General features: G+C 37.8%; 2 protein-coding genes across 4 annotated transcripts in view; one reads left to right on the plus strand and one right to left on the minus strand.

Moving 5' to 3' along the window:
- The window catches only part of Cmss1 (cms1 ribosomal small subunit homolog), a 319,308-nt gene that overhangs the window by 33,509 nt on the left and 264,723 nt on the right, over window positions 1–21,076 (minus strand). The window lies entirely within an intron of this gene.
- Window positions 19,851–21,076, plus strand: part of Filip1l (filamin A interacting protein 1 like) — a 262,508-nt gene continuing 261,282 nt past the window's right edge. For both annotated transcript variants that reach the window (XM_076868984.2, XM_076868979.2), the window contains exon 1: window positions 19,851–20,279. The gene's annotated coding sequence lies outside the window, so the exon portion shown is untranslated. The remainder of the gene's footprint in view (window positions 20,280–21,076) is intronic.

Consider the following 21,076-nt stretch of genomic DNA (forward strand, 5'->3'; position numbering starts at 1 on the left):
AGGGCCTGTGAAAATGAAGGATTCAAGGAAGGAGATGGCAGAAAGGAAAGCATATTCAACTCCAAGTTTGTTGTGCCCAATACGGGGCATCTAGTTGCTGTGAGGGGCTTCTCAGAGAAGCTCAAGCAGGCAGGCCCTTCAGTCTCTGGGTCTTTGCTGGCTATGCAGGTCTAGGTCTAGGTGCCAGGATACTGGAACACTCAGTCTTTCTTAGGCTTGTGGTGGTTTATCAGGCTGTATGTTAGTTGAACTTGTGCTCTCCAGTTTTGTTTTGTTTTCCTGGCTATCAAGTTTTCCTCATTTGCCTTTTCACTCTCTTACATATAGCAAGAAATCGGGCATGATTTAACCTCTTCTATCTTTCAAAATCCTTAGGATCTCTTCTCCCTGTCTCCAAAATTTTTAAAAATTCAAATGCTTCTGGTTAAGTCTCTGTGTGTTGGTTTTATCAGAAGTTTTAGAATCACTCTGAACTGTAATGAGGAGTGGGGTGATCCTTTAATTTTGCCATTTCTAATAGCAATGGGTACAATCTAATCTACATTCCAATAACACTCCTGTTTTCATAGCTGAGGATGTCCCTAGCAACACATCTTGAGTTTTGCTTACAAAATATGGTGCCAGTTCCCAGAGGCAACTTTAAAGTAAAAAAATTTGGAACAGGATGGCAAAACATGACCTGTGGTCACTTTATGACTCCTGACACTCTGATAAAGGTAAAGTGCTAAGATCAACAAGACCACCTCAACAGCACTTGACTGAAGAACAGTGTTTTCCCTTCTTTTTGTCAGGAGGTTGAATACTACAAAATTTCTCTTGCTACCTTCAAGTCAGCAGAACTAAATCTTAAAGGTTATTTTGTAGAAGTCTGACTACTCAATGTTTATCACATTTACTTAAAATGCACACAGGGAAGTCTCCTCAGGAAGGGCCATGAACCTGACCCTTGATTTGAATGCTGGGACTTAGGCCTGGCAATAGTGACAGTGGGAAGGATCTCTTATGTCAAAACTTGGTGCCTTGGGATCTCCCCTACCATGTTACAAAAAGGATGCATGGGTTGTGTTGACATCAGGGAACAGCTTTGCAGATAGGAACACTACCTGCTTGCTGTCTGGTCTTGCAATAAGGTATTCCTTCTCCCCTTTGATCTTATTTTATTTTTAGCTTAAAGAAAAAGCAAAGATAAGTTGGTTTAGGTGACATGAACACAACTTCAATCTTGAGTGTTAAACCTTGACCCTTCTCCCTCTCTAGTTTTAAATTTTGGAACATTTACATATTTGGGGCCAGTTTTCAAACTATGAGTAATTTCAAATCAACCTTTTCTGGCCAATTTTGTAGTTAGGTGATAGAGCCACAGATGCTGGCAGGGGCATTTTTGGCCTTAATATATTTGTTACTTTATTGAATGAACATATTTGTTATGTTTGGATGCACTATTATATAAATTCTCCATTCCTGGACTAGAAGCTAATAATAAATAGCTTTTATATAGTCCTTACTTTGTGTAAGACACTATTCTGAATACGCCACATAAATGAGCATAATTACAGAAACATAACTACATAACTACATAAACAACCAAGAGGGCCTGGATTTAACTCTCATGTTAGACTTTCAAAATGTAGACTGCTAATACTATCTGCTTTATAGAGTGGAAACCAAAACCAACTCTCATCTAACTAAAGCAGAAGGTACTAAATATAGGCAATAGAAAGCACATCTCTTCCAAACAACCCAAAAGTAATTGTATCGGATCTGTCAGGAACTTTCCCCAACTCCCCTGTCCCATTTTATATTTTAGCTGGGGAGAAAATATATCCTGGTTTGTCTGGGCTAGTCTTGATTTATGCTTATCCCTACATCCCAACTGCTTTAGTACCTGTCTTCCTGCAGGGATTCTTTAGTACAGTAATATGCTTACTATCCTCAAGTGAGGGAACGGAGATGAGAACTTCCTTAGGCTTATTTGATTCCTAAATGCTGATCGTTGCAGAACACCTTTTAACAATTTCTAGAACAGTGCTCTGTGTGTTTATTTTGATAAGTGTCAGTATAGAAGAGTGATGGGAGGCAACCTAGAGTACCTAAATTTTAGTTCCAAATTTTGTGATCTTAGGCAAATCACTTACTCAGTGCTATAGTATTCTCATTTGTAGACTGATGAAGTCATACTGCTGTGATTTATGATTCTCTTATGATTCAGGCCAACTTCTTGTAGAATGCTATATACCCTGGACACGTTAAAGTTTCCACAGTGTGGTGGAACACTGAAGTACAGAGGGATAGGGTAACATATTAAAGAATATGGGTGTACATAACCCATTACGTGGGTGTGCAAGTTTCATAATTTCCCCTCAACAGAAATTGCATAAGAAAAAAGCCTACTTAGGTTGTAGCTAGCTCTGCTACCTACTCTTATTATAAAGTATAATCCCCAGGAAGATGCATGTTACAATGGAAAGCACCCTGTTTCCATTAGGACTGCCCTTACACTCTAGAGACTTCAGCAACCTATTAGATTACTTACAGTATGTCCTTGATGTACATCTTGTAGATTGTTAAAGGTGAGTGTGATGTTCATGTGTCCTGCTTCAGAATGGTCAGCTATGTTACATAGCTTTTCAATGGAAAAAGCCCTCTCCTGAATGCCTTTTCATGTACCTTAGAACAAAGCACTTTATTGCTTAATCCTTGAAGTTTCCTATTGGTAAATTGGGCTTAAAGATATTAGTCTATCAACTAATTATCACTTATATGGCAAACATATTTGGGTTTGGAACGATCTTCAAGAACCATAACTAGCTGTGCGCAGTGGCGCACACCTATAATCCCAGTGCCTCCGGAGGCTGAGGCAGGAGGATTGGGAGTTCAAAGGCAGCCTCAGAAATGGTGAGGTGCTTAGTAACTCAGTGAGTCTCTGTTTCTAAACAAAATACAAAATAGGGCTGGGGATGTGGCTCAGTGGGGTGGAGTAGGCAAAGATGAAACAGTTTATGGACTCAATTTGCCAGTACTATTCTAACAATGAGACTATAGAAAAGCAAAACCAAACAAATTTGGTCCTTCTATAAAAAGATGTTCCTGCTATAGATATCCACTATTATAATTTGATGCATTTATTTCAACCTTTTGTTCTTTCTGAGTATGAGTATATGTACATGTATATACATATGCACAGAACTTTACACACCCAGAACTGCATCATATACAAATACTTTATACTTTAATATTATATCATTATATCATGTCATTAAATAATTAATAAGTAATTTAGCTTTAACAAACCATTGTTTGCCTGTACTATATTAATTTGTTCTATCATTACTTAGATTATTTCTAAAAATTAGCCTTTATAAATATGGTATAATAGATATCTTTATACATAACATTTTATGTATTTCTATTTAGGAAAGATTTCTAGAAGGAAAATTTCATCATAAAAGACTTATAATAATATAAGTTAAGACTTATAGAGTCTTAACTTGTATTTTTCATAAGGTCTTGGGTTAACTTGTAAGTCATCTATACTGTAAGACAGGTATAAAAATACCTGTCTTATACCCACCCCCAGCAATCATTGGATATTATCTTTTTAACGTTGTTAATGGGTAAAACTGATATAACATTTTAATTTTCATTCATTTGATTATGACTGAGACTAAATATTTTACTTTTTATTAGTTATGTGAATTATACACGAATAGAGTATTCTTAACTTTTGTTCATTTGTCAAATGAGGGTTTTAATATTTTACCTATTAATCTGCTTTGATCTTTTAATATTAAGGCCAATTCTTTTTTTAAAAATTTGTTTTAATTAAATAAACATGACAGTACAATGATCTTGACATATCATACATTTGAATCAGATGGGGTATAATTTCTCATTTTTCTAAATGTATAGGTTGCAGAATCACATTGGTCATGCCGTCACATACATACATACAGCAATAATAATGTCTATTTTATTCTGCTGTCTTTCCTTTTCCCCCATCCCCTCCCATCACTTTTCTCTACCCAATCTACCCAAAAGAAGTGACACACTTCTTTTTTTTTTCTTTTTCCTCACTTCGTCATACATGTATTCTATATAATGATGAGGGTCTCCTTCCATCATCCATGCAATTCCCCTTCTCCCTCCCTTTCCCTCCCACCTCTCTTTAAGGCCAATTCTTAACGTTATTTTATTTTTTTAATTTTAAAAATCATTTCTGATCTTATGGACGTATCCAATTGTGATGTGATCAAATTATCATATATTTCCATTGTAATTTTTCTTAGGAAAATTCTTCAAAATATCCCAAAGTAGCTACTTTTATCAATTATTTTTTAGTGAGTTAAATACATATATATATATATTTTTACCATTTAACTGAAATCCATAGAGAAGAATCTATTGTATGGTATCAACTGAAGCTCTACCTTTCAAATATTTAATCAATTGTCTTAATTTTGTGTTGAATAATTCTTCTCTTCATTATTGTCTTGTGATGGCACTTTAATTAAAACACCAATCATATATATTCTAGGGTATGGTTTCATTGATCTGTCCATGAGTCTTTTCTATTGGTACCATATTTCAATCTTATTCAAAAAAACCAACATACTGAGCTCTCTTTTTTTCTACTTTGATAAATGGCTACCACACTGGGGTGTAGGGAGTAGTAAGGAAGGGAGAGCCAGACTTAGGCTAAAATCTCAGAGAATTGGGCAAAAGCCAAGGATGGAAGAAGGTGAGCAGGGATGCTTGGGTAGAAGATCATGCTAAATCAGGCACCAAGCTGTCTCCCTCCAGAACACACTGATTCATATAACATCCCTGCCACCCAATAGCTATTGAGTTTTAGGTAAGTTGACTCATGTTTTTTTTTTCCTTTTTTTCTAATATATTAAATGAGGTAGCTGAGAGGATCATGTAAATTAGTGTAAAATACTTAGAACAGTGCATGGCCCATGGTAAGCACCATTTTCTCTCAAATGAAGCTACCTCCCTACTCCCTAAGAAAGCTCAATGTTGGTTTTTTTGAAATAATGTTGAGATATGGTACCAGCAGAGAAGACCCATGGACAGATCAAGGAAAATATACCTTTTATATACATATATAAAAGGTATATTTTATTTATTTATTTATTATATAAATCATATATATATAAAATATATATGATTTACTCCTGAAAAGGACACCAATAATCCCTTAATTGTCACATAAATATATTGCAGGGGTTAAAATGATAAGGTCTCCAGAGTCAGGATGCCAAGATTGAAACCATACCTCTGTCACTTACAAGATGTGAGGTCTTGGAAAAGTTACTGGCTCTTTTTGCATCTTAGTTTTCTCATCTATAAAATGGAGTATTAATCGTGCCTACCTTATCGGGTTGTTACAGAGTTCTGTCATAATGAATAAACTGTTAACACAGCATGTTACACAAATTCTCATGAAATGGCCATCAGAGTCATCATTTTACTTGACTGCCCTGGGGCACTCAACACTGATAGACCCTCAACTTTTTGCCACTTTCTCCTTTGTTTTTTGGAGTAATGTAGTGATTTCATTCTCACACCTCACATACTTTTCTTTCACTATTCCCTAACATCCTCCAAGGTATCTTCAAACACTTACTTGGTTCCTTTCTCTAAGCCAGCACATGACATTTTTTTTTTTTTTTTTTATTCAAAGACCAGATAGTAATACTTTCAGCTCATGGGCCATGTGTTCTCTATCAAAACTGCACATTGTGCTATATGGAAACCACCAATATAATGTAAATGAGTGGGTACAGCTGTGCTACAACAAAATTTGACACACAAAAGCAGGCAGCCTGCCCATAGGCCAGAGTTTGCCAACTATTCCTGGAGGAATTGTTGCAGCTCAGGTATTCATCGATTAGAATACTTATCATATTACATCTGTCCTCCCTACTGGGCTGTGAGCCAGCTACCTGAGGGCAGGGTGTCCTTTCACCTTATATGTCCTGCATGTAGTAGAAATTCTGGTAAATCTATTCAATCAACATCTGCTGAAACAATGAATGAAATGACCACATAATATGAGTCTTAAAGCTTGTTGTGTTAGCTATAGGGAAGGGGACATTATTCCATGTGAGCCCTTCAGTAGCTACCAAAATAAGCTACAGAGAGGACCTCATGTCTTGCATAGTACACTGAAACATCTTGTAGAATTAATCCTTCTTTCCTAAATGAGAGGAAAACTCAAGTCCAGGAAATTCACAATTGAAGGACCAAGTAATATTGCAGACATCAAAATAGAGTGTCCAGGGTGATCTATAAAACAGGGCACACTTTATAGGAATTGAGAAACAGCTGTTTCCCTATTTCTGTTTTAAAAGGGGAAATAGGCTACAGGGCTCAAGGGTATATGCTAAGCATATGGAGAAAATTTATTTGCTTAGAGAAATGTGACATGGAGCTGGCAAAGGGCTCGGGTTTTAAGAGATAATGTCCTGGAGGGTGAAATTAAGAGGATAAGAAGGATATATTCAGAGTCATTTCAGCATTGTATTAATGGAAAAGGAAACACTAATAAACACTGGAGGGGGCGGGGAAGAAAAGTAACGTTAGAGCTGAAAAGAACTAAATATACTCCAGGGAAGACACTAGCTATAAGAACCAAGCATCACTTGCAATAATAATAATGATTCTAGTAAAAGGAATTTTAGATAAAGATGACACTGATTTAGAGAAAATATGGAAACTGAAACTTCAGTCAAAAGTGACAATGTGAGTATTGAGTTTCTATAAAAAATACACAGAATAGAGGATTCTTACAGTGCTAAGAATACCTGGAAAATATATTAAAGGCCCTGGGAGAGAATTTTAGCCTGCTGGAATATACTTAGAAATAGGTAATAGACAAAGAAGCAAGTTTAATTTTTTTTCCTTTTCATTTTCATGTTCAAACTTAACTAGCAGTAATATTTTGAGTATAATTAAACACTTGCTGAGCTGGACATTTTATGTGACTCAACTTATTTTTTCAAGTGCTAATTATCAAATAGTATTCTTTAGAATTTCTTAAAAATCATAAAATTATTATTGCTGTTAAAAAAGGAAGTAGTTTTCCTAAAAAGAACAAAGTTATGTCAGTTTTATTCAATTTTCTATTTTCCTTTCTCTCCTATGGATTATAAAAGGATTCATTGTATGGCCACATGGACATTAATTCATTCATCCTTCAAATATTTAATGGTCACCTGTTATGTACCTGGTATTGTGCTGTGTCCCAAGAAGGCGAGATAAAAATATATGGTCCTTACTTTGAGAAACTAACAATATAGAGGGAGAGACATACACGTGTATAAGCAATTAAAATGCAATGTGAGACAGTAGTGATGAAGAACAGATATGAGGTGGTCAGGGGCTTGGAGTAGGAGCACAGGACACTAACAGGAGCACCAGGACTTATCTAAGATGACAGATTTGTCTGCAAACTCATGGTGATGGTGTGCATACAAATCTAAACGTGTTAAAATTCAGAGACCTATATGTACAAAAGGAATAAGATTGGTTTTACTCTATCATACTTTAAAAATTAAAATAAAAATACAATATTTGAGATGCTCATCAATAGGAAAATAGATGAATGAACATGGATATTGTCATACAATGAAATGTTATCGAACAATAAAGGGAATGGACTACAGATAAATGTCACAACATAGATGAATCACAAAAGCATTTCTGCATGAAAGAAGCAGATACAAAAAAGTACATTCTATATAAGAACTTCTAGAGTAGGGCCCCATTAACAACATGACAGAAATCATGTCAGTGGTGGTATGTATTTGGGGGAGGAGGGTGAGAGATGGGGATGGACTGGGAAGGGCTCTCCATTATAACTTTCAGGTATAATGGAGATGTTCTAAGTCTTGGTTGAAATTGATTAGACAGTACACTTGTGGTCTGAGTTCTTTGATAAATGTAATATCTCAGTAAAAATGTGCATCTAGCTGTCTTATCTTTCACAGCACAGAATTTCTAATGCTGTCTAAAATTGTAAAAAAAATTTACAACTGCTCTACCATATGCCAACAATTCTTTTAAACATGAATTGAATTTTTGTTTCTTAATGAAATAAAATAATATCTAATGATACATTTTTTTTCCAACAATAAATCTTATGAGGAAAATAATTGAACTGCAATGTGTAGAGTATGTAGCAGTAGAGGAACAAGGAGGTCAGAACTCCACATTCTACTGACTGTGGATCTGGGAAGGCATCCAGAAAGAGGTGAATTTCATCTGGATGTTGAAAAAGAGTAGAGTTCAAAAAAGGAGGAACATCCCTGAATGACATATATAAAGTCATGGGTATAAGAAAGGCTGGCACGGTGCTCAGCACTTTAGTTTCATCCTCAATATCACCTTCATTTTTTTGAACTTAGGCTTGGCAAGGAGCATGGCCTGGCCCAGGTTCCTTGGTGTCATGCAGGCGGGGCAAGCCTTCCCTTGCAGGTAGCCTGGGCTCTCACTCTGACTTCCATAGTGGGCTGCCTCCTATCTGCTATGCTGGGGAGTGTGGCCTTGAACATGGCATTGATGAGACCTAAGGGAGGCTTTAAGAAGAAAACTAGCCTCAGACAAGGATGGATCATTTAGGTTGTCTTTTCATCCTTTCCATCTCAATCCACCTGAGAACCTTTCCTAATAAGATCACTGGTAACAGTAAATAAGCAAAGGCACCACAAACACTCTACCTACCAGGAAGTTCTAATTTGGAGACTGGGTCAGCAATGCAATGATGTCCCTATAGTTTCCAAGTAGGAGATGAGATATCCTTGGGGTCCCCAAGTCTAAATGGGAATGTGTAGGAGTAGTGGGGCCCACACTGGCAAATTTGGTGCAAATGTCTCACCAAACACTAAGGTAATCAGTATTTGCTGTCCTGCTCTTTTTCTAGGTCTTGGCAATCTAGACTTCCTAGGTTTTGGACCAGCTAAGGTATGAAACTCTGTTAGGGCAGGAGGTTTTACAGTTATCCTTCAGGGAAGACCATTGCCTTTGTGATGGTCTAAGGATTTTGGTTCTCAGAGGAAGAAAACTGTAAGAAGGCTATCAGAAGAGGTGGGGCCCTGATCTCAGAATAAAATTCCTAGGGAAGAGAGGAAGGAGGATTAGGCCAAAGGCCCAGTAATGGAGAATTGCCTCATTGATAATGGCTTTTAAATAATCACAACAAAGTGGCACATGTTTCTGAAAGTGATAAAGTATGCTTATAATCATTATCTAAAAATGATTTTGAGCCCCATGATAAAGCTGGAGTCAGCACATCTGAGATGAGGAAGCTAAGACTTAGGGGAGTTAACATGGCTGAGACTTGCATAGTTTGCTGCTTGCTTTCTTTCCTAATTCCCTCCCTCTCTGCTCAACTTTCATTTTTTTTCCCAATATATAGCTATTAGTTAACTGTGGGTCATCTTATTTTTGAAAGGATTTAAGTCAGTTTATAAAGTCACACAAAAACCTAGAACAAAGACAATATAAAAGTGGGAGTCCATATGAAAGAAAAATAAGGAATTAGAATAATCTAAGAGCTATGATAAAGATATTATATTGACCTATATATTTGCTACTGATGGGAAATTTTTTATTAGAAGTTTGTAGAAGCCACTATGATAAAGGCAACCTGGTCACTATTCATAATATCCATAGGCTAAACAACAATAATGACAACAAAACAATTCCTCAGAAGTGCAGATATTTTAGGTTATTAATAATTACAACTCCAGTAATGCACAGTAACTTCCTTTGATCATTTAACAGCTTTGAACTAGGTCTTCAAAGGTGATTTTGTTTTCCATACTGCTATTTTAGTGCACAGGAGAATTTATATATCATGTGTTGTTTCATTTTAATGAGTTAATGTATACATGTATGTATGAATATACATACGTTCTTTCTGGAATTTGAACACAGGGCACTTTACCATTGAGCTATATCTAAAGCTCTTTGTATTTTTTATTTGGAGACAGGATCTCTCTAACTTGCTGAGGCTGGCCTTGAACTTGTGATCCTCCTGCCTCAGACCCCTGAGTTGCTGGGACTACAAGTGTTCACCACTGTGCCAAGTTCATCATGTTTTAAAGAACACGAAAAAGCACATCATCTCTAAATCACACAGAAAATCCCATTTGTAGAAATCAAAGCATGTGTGACTATAATGAAACTCACTAATTATTGAAATAGTTCTAGGACTTGGGGAGATGCGTAGTGTGACTATTTTCACACTTGCTACAGGGGAAGACAAAAACCCACCTGCCATGCCATGGGAATAAACAGATACACATGGAAATGTTGATCTTATTTTGTAAGTTGTTTTAACTTAGTGATTAGGACTTGATGGAAAATACTAACATGACCTTTTACTTCACAGTTCCATAAGGTGACTGTTTTTAGTACAGAAAAGTATTATTCATCAGTGCCATTTCCTATGTTGTACATCATGCTGCATTCAGGACCTAGGGTTAGAATTTATTTATATTGGCTAGTTTAAACCTTCCTTACTCAATCCTCCAGTTTCCCTTACTTTAATGCCAAAAAACGGACACAGAGTTTTTCCTTTTCATAATTTACTACATAGAACATATGTCCAAGTCAGGATGCCCCTTTCATCCACAGGAAGAGTCTGGGGCCACCTGACTCATCAACACAAGCCCAGAAATAGAAAAAGCAATCTGGCCTGAAAGGGAGAGACGAGTGGAAACTTCTACGGCAGCTAAGGTGCTATGTCATATGAAATTAATTCTCTGAGGTCAGCAATTAGAGTCAGATTACAGCTCAAGCAAAATTCTGCCTGCTAATTATGTGACCCATTACAACGTTTATTTCATTGAGAGAGCTCAGCCATGATTTCCAAGGGTGGGCTTGTGGCAGATGGAAAGAAGCAGACGGCTAGGGAAACAGCAACTTCTTCCTTTTACAAACAGACTTGCCTCCCAAGTCCCTAACTGAAATGATTATTTTTGCTTCTCTAAGAGAGTGATCAGATGTGTCACGTTCCTCCCTTCCCAGCAAAATGAGGCACCTGGGATCACAGAACTCTTAAGCAAATTGCAGAAGATGGAAATTAATTCTGTTCCATCATGAGAAGAACTGAAGTGAGATGGTAACAAAAAATCACCTTCCATATGGAGGAGAGGAAGCAGACAGGGTATAAACAGTGTAGGTATGTAGTTTTTGGACTTCAGGTGAACATGATAGCTAGTTCCTGACAATGTGACATTTATATACATCTAATTGATTTATAAGCCACTGCCACGAATAATAAAAAGCATAGCAGCAGCAGTAGCTGCTACTACATGGTGAGGAATTGCTTTGTACCAGGCACTGAACTGAGGGATTTATCTCACTGAGGCACACTGTCCTCTCCCTTCCCATGCAGGTCCCAGGTGGCTCATATTCTATTGTTGTTTAAGCAAGCTACTGGCATCTGTATAACAACTGTGGGTGATGAAGACTATGGGGGAAAGATCCGCTCTATCACTGGCTTGCTGCAGGCTCCAAATTACCTGAGGCTGATAAAGTCAGGGTCACCAGTTGTGACCTGGGGGCCACTGGAAAGACTGAACACCCCAGATTCTTCCTTTCTCTTATCATTATCATTTCTGTCCCCAAATCTAGTCACTGTGGAAGAAAAGAAAGACTGATGCCTGTAGCTGAAGTGTACAGTTTAATGGCTAGAAACCAGACTTGTCACATGTAATCGAATCACTGTAGTGTTGGTGACAGAGTTAAAAGACAGTTGAAAAAGCAATTGCTATTCTAACTTCCAGTTTTCAAGTTATTGTTGGGTCTGAAATTTCTCTCACCTTAGAGCTTTTATTTTGGAAAATCTCCAAAGCACACTTTTAGCCATATTTGAGTAACTGAAACATGAAAAAAATAATGATGTTTTCAGCCACATTAAATTCTAACCAGTTGCTCTTGAGACTTTTTGCATGTACATATCACCTTTTATTCTAGCATAGAGTTCTTTTATTTCCTCCCAACTGTATCTACCATAGACTGAAAAATTAATACTTTTAGAGTCATCATAATCCACTCACACATCCCCCCTCCAGAGAGGAAATAAAGAGAATCCCAATGGTCTCTCTAATTCTCCCTTTCTCCTCAGACTGCTAGGAATTCAAGTACTGTCAACATAACAAACATTTATAGAATGCCTTCTGTGTACCACGAACAGAGCTGAAGAACAGTGGGAAGTTGGCATGAATCTGACCAACCTGCAAAGTGAAAATAACTTCAGGTCTAGGATTCCCATACTAAGTGCTTGGGTCAGGTCCCTACCAGAATGGCTCTCCCAAATGACTAAAGTGCTTCTGGCACTTTTTTTTTGTTTTGTTTTTCTTTTTCTGTTAACACCCAACAGAGAGAGAAATGCTTGAGGCATTTAGAGGGAAAGCAATGTGAAAAAAAATTAAGGACAGGTTGCCCACAAGTCATGAATTTCCAGGTCATATCTTTGGGAGAGCCCAAAGGCAGGACTTAGCAGAGCCTCCCTCAGGCAGTGTTTGGTCCCCCATCATCATTTTGACCTTTTGTATTCTCCACATGAAACCCCAAAATTGTGTGTGTGTGTGTGTGTGTGTGTTTGTGTGTGTGTGTGTGTGTGTTGCTAGGGATCAAAACCAGGGCAACACACCCAGCTCCAAGCTCTTTAAGAATGTAAACAGAATCACATACTGTCCAGATTAAAACTTTAAAACTCTATAACAGTTTGCTTTTATACTTAAGAAAACATTCATACTCTGTGGTATGGACCACAAGGCTTCCCCTTCAATCTCCCACTACTCTGCTCTTACTCCACTACACCCCATAAAAGCTGACCTCCTGGGGCTCACAGAACATCTCCTTTCTTGCCCTAGGGACTTCATGCTTACTATTCTCAGGCTCTTCCTTCTTAGCTCCTCCATATTGTTTAAGTCTCAGCTTAAATGTCCCCTCTTCAGAGAGGTCTCCTGTGATATATGAAGTGTGCCCCTCCCTTCATGACTTTCTCTTCCTATTATAGCACTATCTCAAAAGCTGCAATTATCTGATTTATTTGGTACCTTATTTTATCTCACCCCTCTCATAGACTTCAAATTTCAAAACTGTAACATGTTTTTTAAATATCACAATCCTAGTGCTCAGGATAGTGTATGGACATAGCAGATACGCAATAATAATTGTTGAATAGATTAGTAAAGTGAATATAATTGCAAATAGTAAATAAAAAGATGGGCATCTTTTTATTTTATTTTATGACTATAAATACTATTATACGATCATAAATCTTGGATTTCTACTAGAGGTTTTAATGTATTCATTTGAAACAGGACCACCCTGACTGCATGAGAGGCTGAGAGAATGGAGACCTGACTTCTGGCTACAATTAGAAAGTTTCAAAACCATTGCTTTACAACATCAGGTTTGGCACACAATGCATTCTGAATTGGGGTAGGGTAGTGCTTTCTCATTCAAAGACATTTGTGGTTGAAAGAAGAGTTGCTATTATGAATGTGTCATGGTGTTCACTTAACTTAGGAAGATTACAAAGAACCTTGAAAACCAGTACCAGAACAATAAGAATGGATAGCACAATGTATTCCTGGGAGCTATTATGAAGCTGGCCCAAGGGGGAACACCCTGCCTGCTTCTTCACTGTTTGGCTCTGGCTTGGGTTGTCAAATCATACAGCTGCCTGGAAACTTAGTAGTAGCCTGGGTGTCAGTCCCTGCTTCCGAACCCCACCCAGAGGCTAAAATGGAAGATCTTAAGTCTTGAGAGACTATGCACAGTTTGGCTTTTATCCTGTGAAATCTGGCAGGCTACCAGGAACCCAGAAACAACAGAGGAAGGTGTAGAATTGTCTTATTGCTTAGAGATGTGCTATGGAGGACTCCTTGGTGGGTCCTGGGTAGTTGCATACTGAATGAAAAGTGGCCAAATCCCCTCCTAATTTGCTGAGCTCTTAGTACCAAACTTTTTTTTTTTGTTGTTTCCTCAGTGTATTTAATTTATTTGTTAAGACTATAACCCTGTTCAGTACCTAGTTTATTTGGATGGGGTTCTATTCCCTTACATAGTTGTCTTTTTACATCTCTTGCTTCCCATTACTTAACTACTGCTTAGTAGTTAATAATGGGGATCAGGCCTTAACCCAGGCAATTCACCATAAATCAAGCAGTAGCCACCTGCTCAGTTTTTCCTTAAAATATTGAAATACGCCACTTACAATGTATACTGCTGGTTCCTTTGTTGGGGACAGCTTGCCCCATTCCTCATCCTCTTCATGAGGCTGGTCTGAGGTCCCAGCATCCTTCATCAGTCAAGTGCAAAGGGACAGCTCTGATCGAATTCAGGGATCACTTTAGAGAGGCTGTGATGTAATTGGCCCCTTTAAGGCTTTATGTCAAATACAGGGCACCAAATCATATGAAAGTCAAAGTTGAGTAACATCATTTTCATAAAGAAAAAAAGAGGTTAGTATTAGATGAACACTGAGTTCCTTTTCAGGTGAAATATTTCCAGAAAAAAAGACCTTTGGGGTCCAAATTTTATGTTTCCCATCATTGAAGGTCCCTAAAATGCCTCTAGTGCCTCTACACTGCCTGAAGAGTAGAGTTGAGGCTTATAGCATCAAAGCATCCAAGACCCTGAATGATCTGGGCCCACATAAAGATTCCACTTTATCTAGTACAAAGCTTGACACCACGTCCTGACCTTGAGGCACAGAAGTAGCCATCCTGTGCTTTCCTGCCAGGGTGCCTGTGCCCACACTGTGACCTCTGCCTGGAACATCCTCCATCTTACCCTTTCCCTGGCAGAAACTTATTCCTCCTCCCTCGAGGTGTCCAGTTCAAATATTCACACCCCACTCTGTGAAGCCGCCCTGACCTCTACCTCAGGAGGACTCAAACAGCATTATATGCAGCCCCACATCAGAAACCTCAGTCTCATAAAATCAGAATTTTCATAAGTGCCTCTCCTGTTAAACTGAGTTCTTGAAGTACAGAGACAGGAAAACACTGTTTTGTTTTTATATAGCTCCACAGCCTACCACAGTACATGGCATATCGTGGGCATTCAGTACATATCTGTTGTAGGAAATTGAAAATTTTGATTGTGTATGTGCACACCTGTCCTTATGCTATCAGAGAAAAGAGATTACTAAGAAGAGATTTGTACTGAAAAAATGAACAAGTTTTGGCTGAGACAACACCTCTTTTTTTTTTTTTTGATTTTCTGAGTCTAGTTTATTTCTTTTAGCATGATTTTCTCCATTTCCATCCATTTACTGGCAAATGCCATCATTTCATTCTTATTTTTCTTTTTTCCTGAGACAGAGTCTCACTAAGTTTGCTGTACACCAAAGTGGCTGCACTAATTTGCAGTCCCCCCAGCAATGTATGAATGGACCTTTTCTCCCACATCCTCACCAACACTTACTGCTGTTCATGCTCTTGATCACTGCCATTCTGACTAAAGTGAGATGGAATCTTGGTGCAGTTTGATTTGCATTTCCTTGATTGCTGGAGATGTTGAAAGATTTTTTTTGGGTATTTTTTTTTTTTTTTTTTGGCCATCTGTGTTTCTTCTTTAGAGAAATTTTTGTTTAGTTCTTTTGCCCCTTTATTGATTTTTTTTTTTTTTTGGCATTCAGCTTGAGTTCTTTATATATTCTAGATATCAATCCCCTGTCAGATGAGTAGCTGAGACAACACCTCTTTATAACTGTAATTAAAAAGGAACATAGTCTAGAATGAAATAACATTTTAAAAGAGAAGAAGTGCTGAGAAAGGAAAAAGAAAAACTCCTGTTCATAAAGGAACTTTCTAGCAAAGGAGAAAACACTTTGACTAATTTGAGATGTTGCTGGGACTGTTCTTCCCTCCCTTTTTCTCTAGTTTTCAGAGAACCAGTGCACTTTGAAAAGTAACATGGATGCATAAGTGGAGAGCTATTCTGTGAAACATGTCAACAAGGCTACTGAGGATGATAACTCAGCCAAGAGAAAAACATTACATAACAACATCAAAATAGGACACTTGAGGACTGCCTTAGTGCTGAAACAGCTGTCACCTGGTATTCTGGCATTCTAGAAGTCATGAAGAAATAGCCCCTGGAAATAGGAGAGTGCAGATTATCTGCAACGATTTGCAGAGGTCAAGAGCATGGTTTGCTCATTTAAAAAAGTTAACCTGTTATTATAATTTTCACTTTAGAAAAAAATGTGAAAGTAGAATACCAAAACACTGTCCCCAGGTGAGTTTCAAAGGAAGAGAGGCTCCCTTACACCCTAACAGAAAATGTGAAAGTAGAATACCAAAACACTGTCCCCAGGTGAGTTTCGAAGGAAGAGAGGCTCCCTTACACCCTACCAGACTTATTTAGTTGGAGATATTTTTCTACTCTGTGGATTATCCCCACTTCTTATTTCTACATATAAGTCAGTGACTCCATCCTTGGGATGTATTAAAGAAAGGATAATATATGAAATTTAAATCTTGTCACTTTTGCTGTTGGTAAAATCTGTTAGGACAAATGCATTTAAAAAAATGTGATAAATGTTCAGAGGGTGTTCCCATTTTAATTCTTTTTGAGTGTGCAATTTAGTGGCCTTAAGAATGGTTACACTTGCATGCAACCATCTATCTCTAGAACGTTTCCATCATCCCCAAAGAAACTCTGTACCCATTAACAAGACTCCTCACTGTTTGTCCCCACTCCCTTTCCTTGGTAACCCTATTTCACTTTTTGCTTCTGTGACTGACAATTTTAGGTGACTCCTGTATTTGTCCTTTTTGTGTCCAGCTTATTTCACTTTGCATAAGGTCTTCATGTAGTGTACACATTAATCTTTTAAAGCCCGAGTAATTCTCCTTTATTCATTACATTTTGTTTATTGAACCATGGAGGGACATTTGGGTGGTTTCCACATTTTGGCCATTATGAAGGCAATTTTTTATTTTTTGGTACTGCAGATTGAATCTGGGAGCGCTTTACTACTGAGCTGTATCTGGATACCAGCCCTTTTTATTTTTTATTTTGACAAAGGGTCTCACTAAGTTGATGAGGTTGGTCTTGAAGTTGAGATCCTCCTGCCTCAGCCTCCTAAGTCACACTACACTGCACCTGATAGATTTTTTTAAAAATGTACTCTGTTTAACCCAATATATCCAAAGTTTTATCACTTCAACAGGTAATCAAGATAAAATTATTAATGAAACATTTTACACTCTTTTTCTCTATGTTTTTGAAATCTACTATGCATTTCACAATTATAACATATCTCAATTTGAATTACTTAATAGCCTTATATAGTTAGCAGTTAATGTATTGGGTGGCACAATTCTTTAGAAGATTTTGCATTCAGAATTTGAGGATTCCTTCTGGAAGCCACTATGATGAATAATTACATCTTATTTGTTCTCATATAGTCCTAGAGTTTAGAGCTGAGGGAGTTAGACCAAACTAAATGCAAACCCAAGGTCTACTGAGCTCAGTGGTTTTGGAAAGATTACTTAATCTTTCCAAACCTCAGTACCTTAATTTGTAAAGTGGAAAAAATACCATTTCTCTCACTGGGTTTCTGTCTGAATTAGATAACAAAGTGCTTAATGTAGTGCTGCCACAAATTATGAATTAATACATAGTAACTATAATAAAAATCCACTAGATTATATTCCCAAATGCAATATTTTTCACATGCATGTCTTTGACAATGTGCCTAACAGAGAGCACGATAAATTTCTAAGTCTTATCTCACCATTAAGACATGGATAGCTCAAGGTATAGAAAGAGCATGGGACTCTCATCCTCATCCTATCTTTTTCTTTTCCTTTTATTAAAAAAATGATTATTTTCCCCTTCTCTTGCTTAAGGGATCAGGGCTGATGGGGCTGAAAAGACTGGAAGGGTCCAGGAAGGAGCCAGCAGGGTCAGAAGATTGGTTACACACATGGGCAGTGAGCAAAGTAGTAGTCTGAGACTAACAGAAACCAGGTTATGCTCACTGTTGGAGAATGGTGTTACAAACATGGGAAGGGCATAAGCAAGAATGCTGTTGTGGTGTTAGATTGTAACTGGAGTTGTCAGTGTGATATCATGGTATTTAATGTAGAAACAGAGCAATAGCTATAACTGTGTGTGTGTGTGTGTGTGTGTTTGTGTATGTGCACACATGTGTGTATATGTATATTTTCTAGTGGAGAAATATTGCAGATAAATCTTAACTAAGTGGGGTCGGTTATAAGATCAATTCCATTTATGTGTCTCCTGATATGATTAAGAATACTACATTGTTTCTGTGGTATTTCAGGCAAAAAATGCACTGATCTTGCAATGAGCAAACATCACACAAATCTAAATTGTGGAATATTTTACAAAATGTAATCTTCAAATGTCAAGATCACAAAAGACAAGACTGAAGAACTGTTCAAAACTAAAGAGAGTAGAGACATTATAACTAAATAAACCAAAAGAAAAAAACCTTTCTATAAAGATCATTATTGAGACATTTGGTGACAAATTGAATGGGATCAAAGGATTAGAAAGAAATTATGTTAGTCAGCTTTTCATTGCTGTGACCAAAATATCTGACAAAAACAACTTAGAAGAGAAAAAGTTTATTTTGGCTCAGTTTCAGAGGTCTCTGTGCAGGTCAGCCAGCTCCATAGCCCTGGGCATGGGATGAAGCAAAAATATCATGGCAAAAAGGCGTGCTGGAGGAAAGCTGCTTAGCTCATGGCAGGTGGGAAGCAGAGAGAGAAAAGAGTTGGAGAGAAGATAAACCCTTCCAGGACACATCGGCCAGTGACCTGCTTCCTCCAACTAAGTCCCTCTGCCCAATAGTTCATTCAGTCATCATGAGATTAATTCACTGATAAGGTCAGAGCCCTTATAATCCAACTACTTCCCTAAAGCCCCACCTCTAAACACATGAGACTTTGGGGGACACTCTAGATCCAAATCATAATAGAAATCACATTAATTTACTGATTTTGAGTATTATTCTGTGGTTATACAGAGGGTATACTTGTCTTTCAGAATAATCAGACTAAAGTATACAAATTGATTCATGAAAAAATATACCTACACACAAACACACATAATATTCAAATTTTAGCTATCTAAAACATGAGTTTTTTCTAACACCGGATAATATAAAACAATAATGATTGCATGAATGGTGCATCTCTACACCATGTATAACCAGAGAATTGAAATGTTGCGCTCCATTTGTGTATGATGAATTGAAATTCATTCTGCTGTCATGTACAACTAAGTAGAACAAATAAAAAAATATAAAACAAAACCTCAGATAATAATAACAATAATAACCACCGAATATTTTTGATGCTGCTCTAGAGTTTCTTAGCACTTTGCATCCTGACTCTTGTTACATTAAATGGAATAGGCAGGCATTCAAATTAAAGAGCAACATAGCATTAGTAATTGTGAATGTCGACATATAGTGCCTTGGGTTATGGCTGTCAAAGAAGGGGTCATGCCCTTGTTACTTAAATCTCCAACAAGGCCTGCATCAGTTCATGGCTGCAGGGAACAAATGAGGTGCAATTTAATGTCCATCTGGGCATCTGTTCCTAAGAGGCTGGCACTACTGTTTGTTTGTAGTTCACAGTGTATTCGGGGCAGTGACATGGCAGACAAGTGGGACTAGGTTGTGCCCGGGAGGTTTCTACTCTCAGCCAAGATGTGCGCATGAATTTGAAACAACCAAGAGGGTGTTTCAGAGTTGCCTGCCAAAGAGTGGTGTTTTCTAATCTGGAGAGCAGCTGTTGGGCACAGGCATGCAATACACACACACACACACACAGACACGCTCACAGAGACTATACCTGCCTCTACTTGTCTGCTCTCAGCAGATGGCCTCTTGCTTTTGGGTCGCCTTATTTTGCAGCCCAGTCCAATTAGACCCTTTCTTCCCTGGAGACTGGAAAGCTGTGGGGTGAGGGTTTCAGCAAGGTCTCCTGTCTTCAGAGTATGAAGGACACTGTCCGGCAAGAGAAGAGGGTTACATTTAGAGTTCGGGCCCAGTTGGTGTTGGGCTCCCCACTACTTCTTTTTTGCAGAACTATCACTGGCCCCTGGTTGCAAACTCTCCGTGGCTTTGAAGTCCACAAAATAAAAACTGAGAGGGGGCCCAAAAAGAGAAGAAAACGTTGTTGGTCCCCAGACTCTACTATCGGATTTTGGCAGGGATGAGAAGAGAGAACTACCAAGAGTGATCAAGTGCGGGTCCCTGCACGGTAAGTTAAGTGTCCTTAACCTTGCTGAGAAGGGGCTTTGAGGATTTCTGTGTTTTCCAGCAGCTGGGAATTGCCACCTCTGCTCTCCAGAAGTAGAATCTTCTGACTATTATGCAAGAGGATGCAGTAAATCTCAGGTATGATTAAGAGATTATGAAGATGACTTTTAGGCTAAAATGAGTAAGAGCCACTTGCAAAACAGAGGAATTTTCTGACAGCAGGTTAAGTTTTGCTAAATTGGTAGGCATGAAAGAAAATCAAAATGAAATTTAAAATTACTATCCTCTTAAAAGTAAGATTAGTGGTGAAAATTAAAAAAAAAAGAAAGAAAGAAAAACAGGGAGGATACGTTTGAGCAATTGAGTTTCCTTGTTAGTAGCATCAATCTGTAAGCTGATGTGGATGATCAACACAAAATTTTAAAAACCATCACCATGTGATGAAATGGAGAGGAATACTGAATATGCTGGCTTGGAGAGGAAGAATTCTCTTTTCATGGAAAGATCAGTAGAAGAAGATACTAGCATCTTACAGGCAACCAGATAGTATTCTGTTTTTTCTTTGTTCACAGTTCTGTGATGTTAAGATTTGATGGAGTTGGGGTAGCTAGAGAACAGAAGAGACAGAGTTTTTGGAAGGTCTTGAGAGATAATTATCAAGAGCTTTTGCTGTCACTTATCTCAAAGAAAATGACTGGATATCCACATTTCAATGAGAAATGATGACAGACTGCCACCAATTAATACCAGAGTAAGCTTTGCTTTCACTGTACTCATTGGGCAGAAGTATTATTCAGT

Source organism: Callospermophilus lateralis, chromosome 10 (genome assembly GCF_048772815.1).
Source record: "Callospermophilus lateralis isolate mCalLat2 chromosome 10, mCalLat2.hap1, whole genome shotgun sequence".
In the NCBI taxonomy this organism is placed as follows: Eukaryota; Metazoa; Chordata; class Mammalia; order Rodentia; family Sciuridae; genus Callospermophilus; species Callospermophilus lateralis.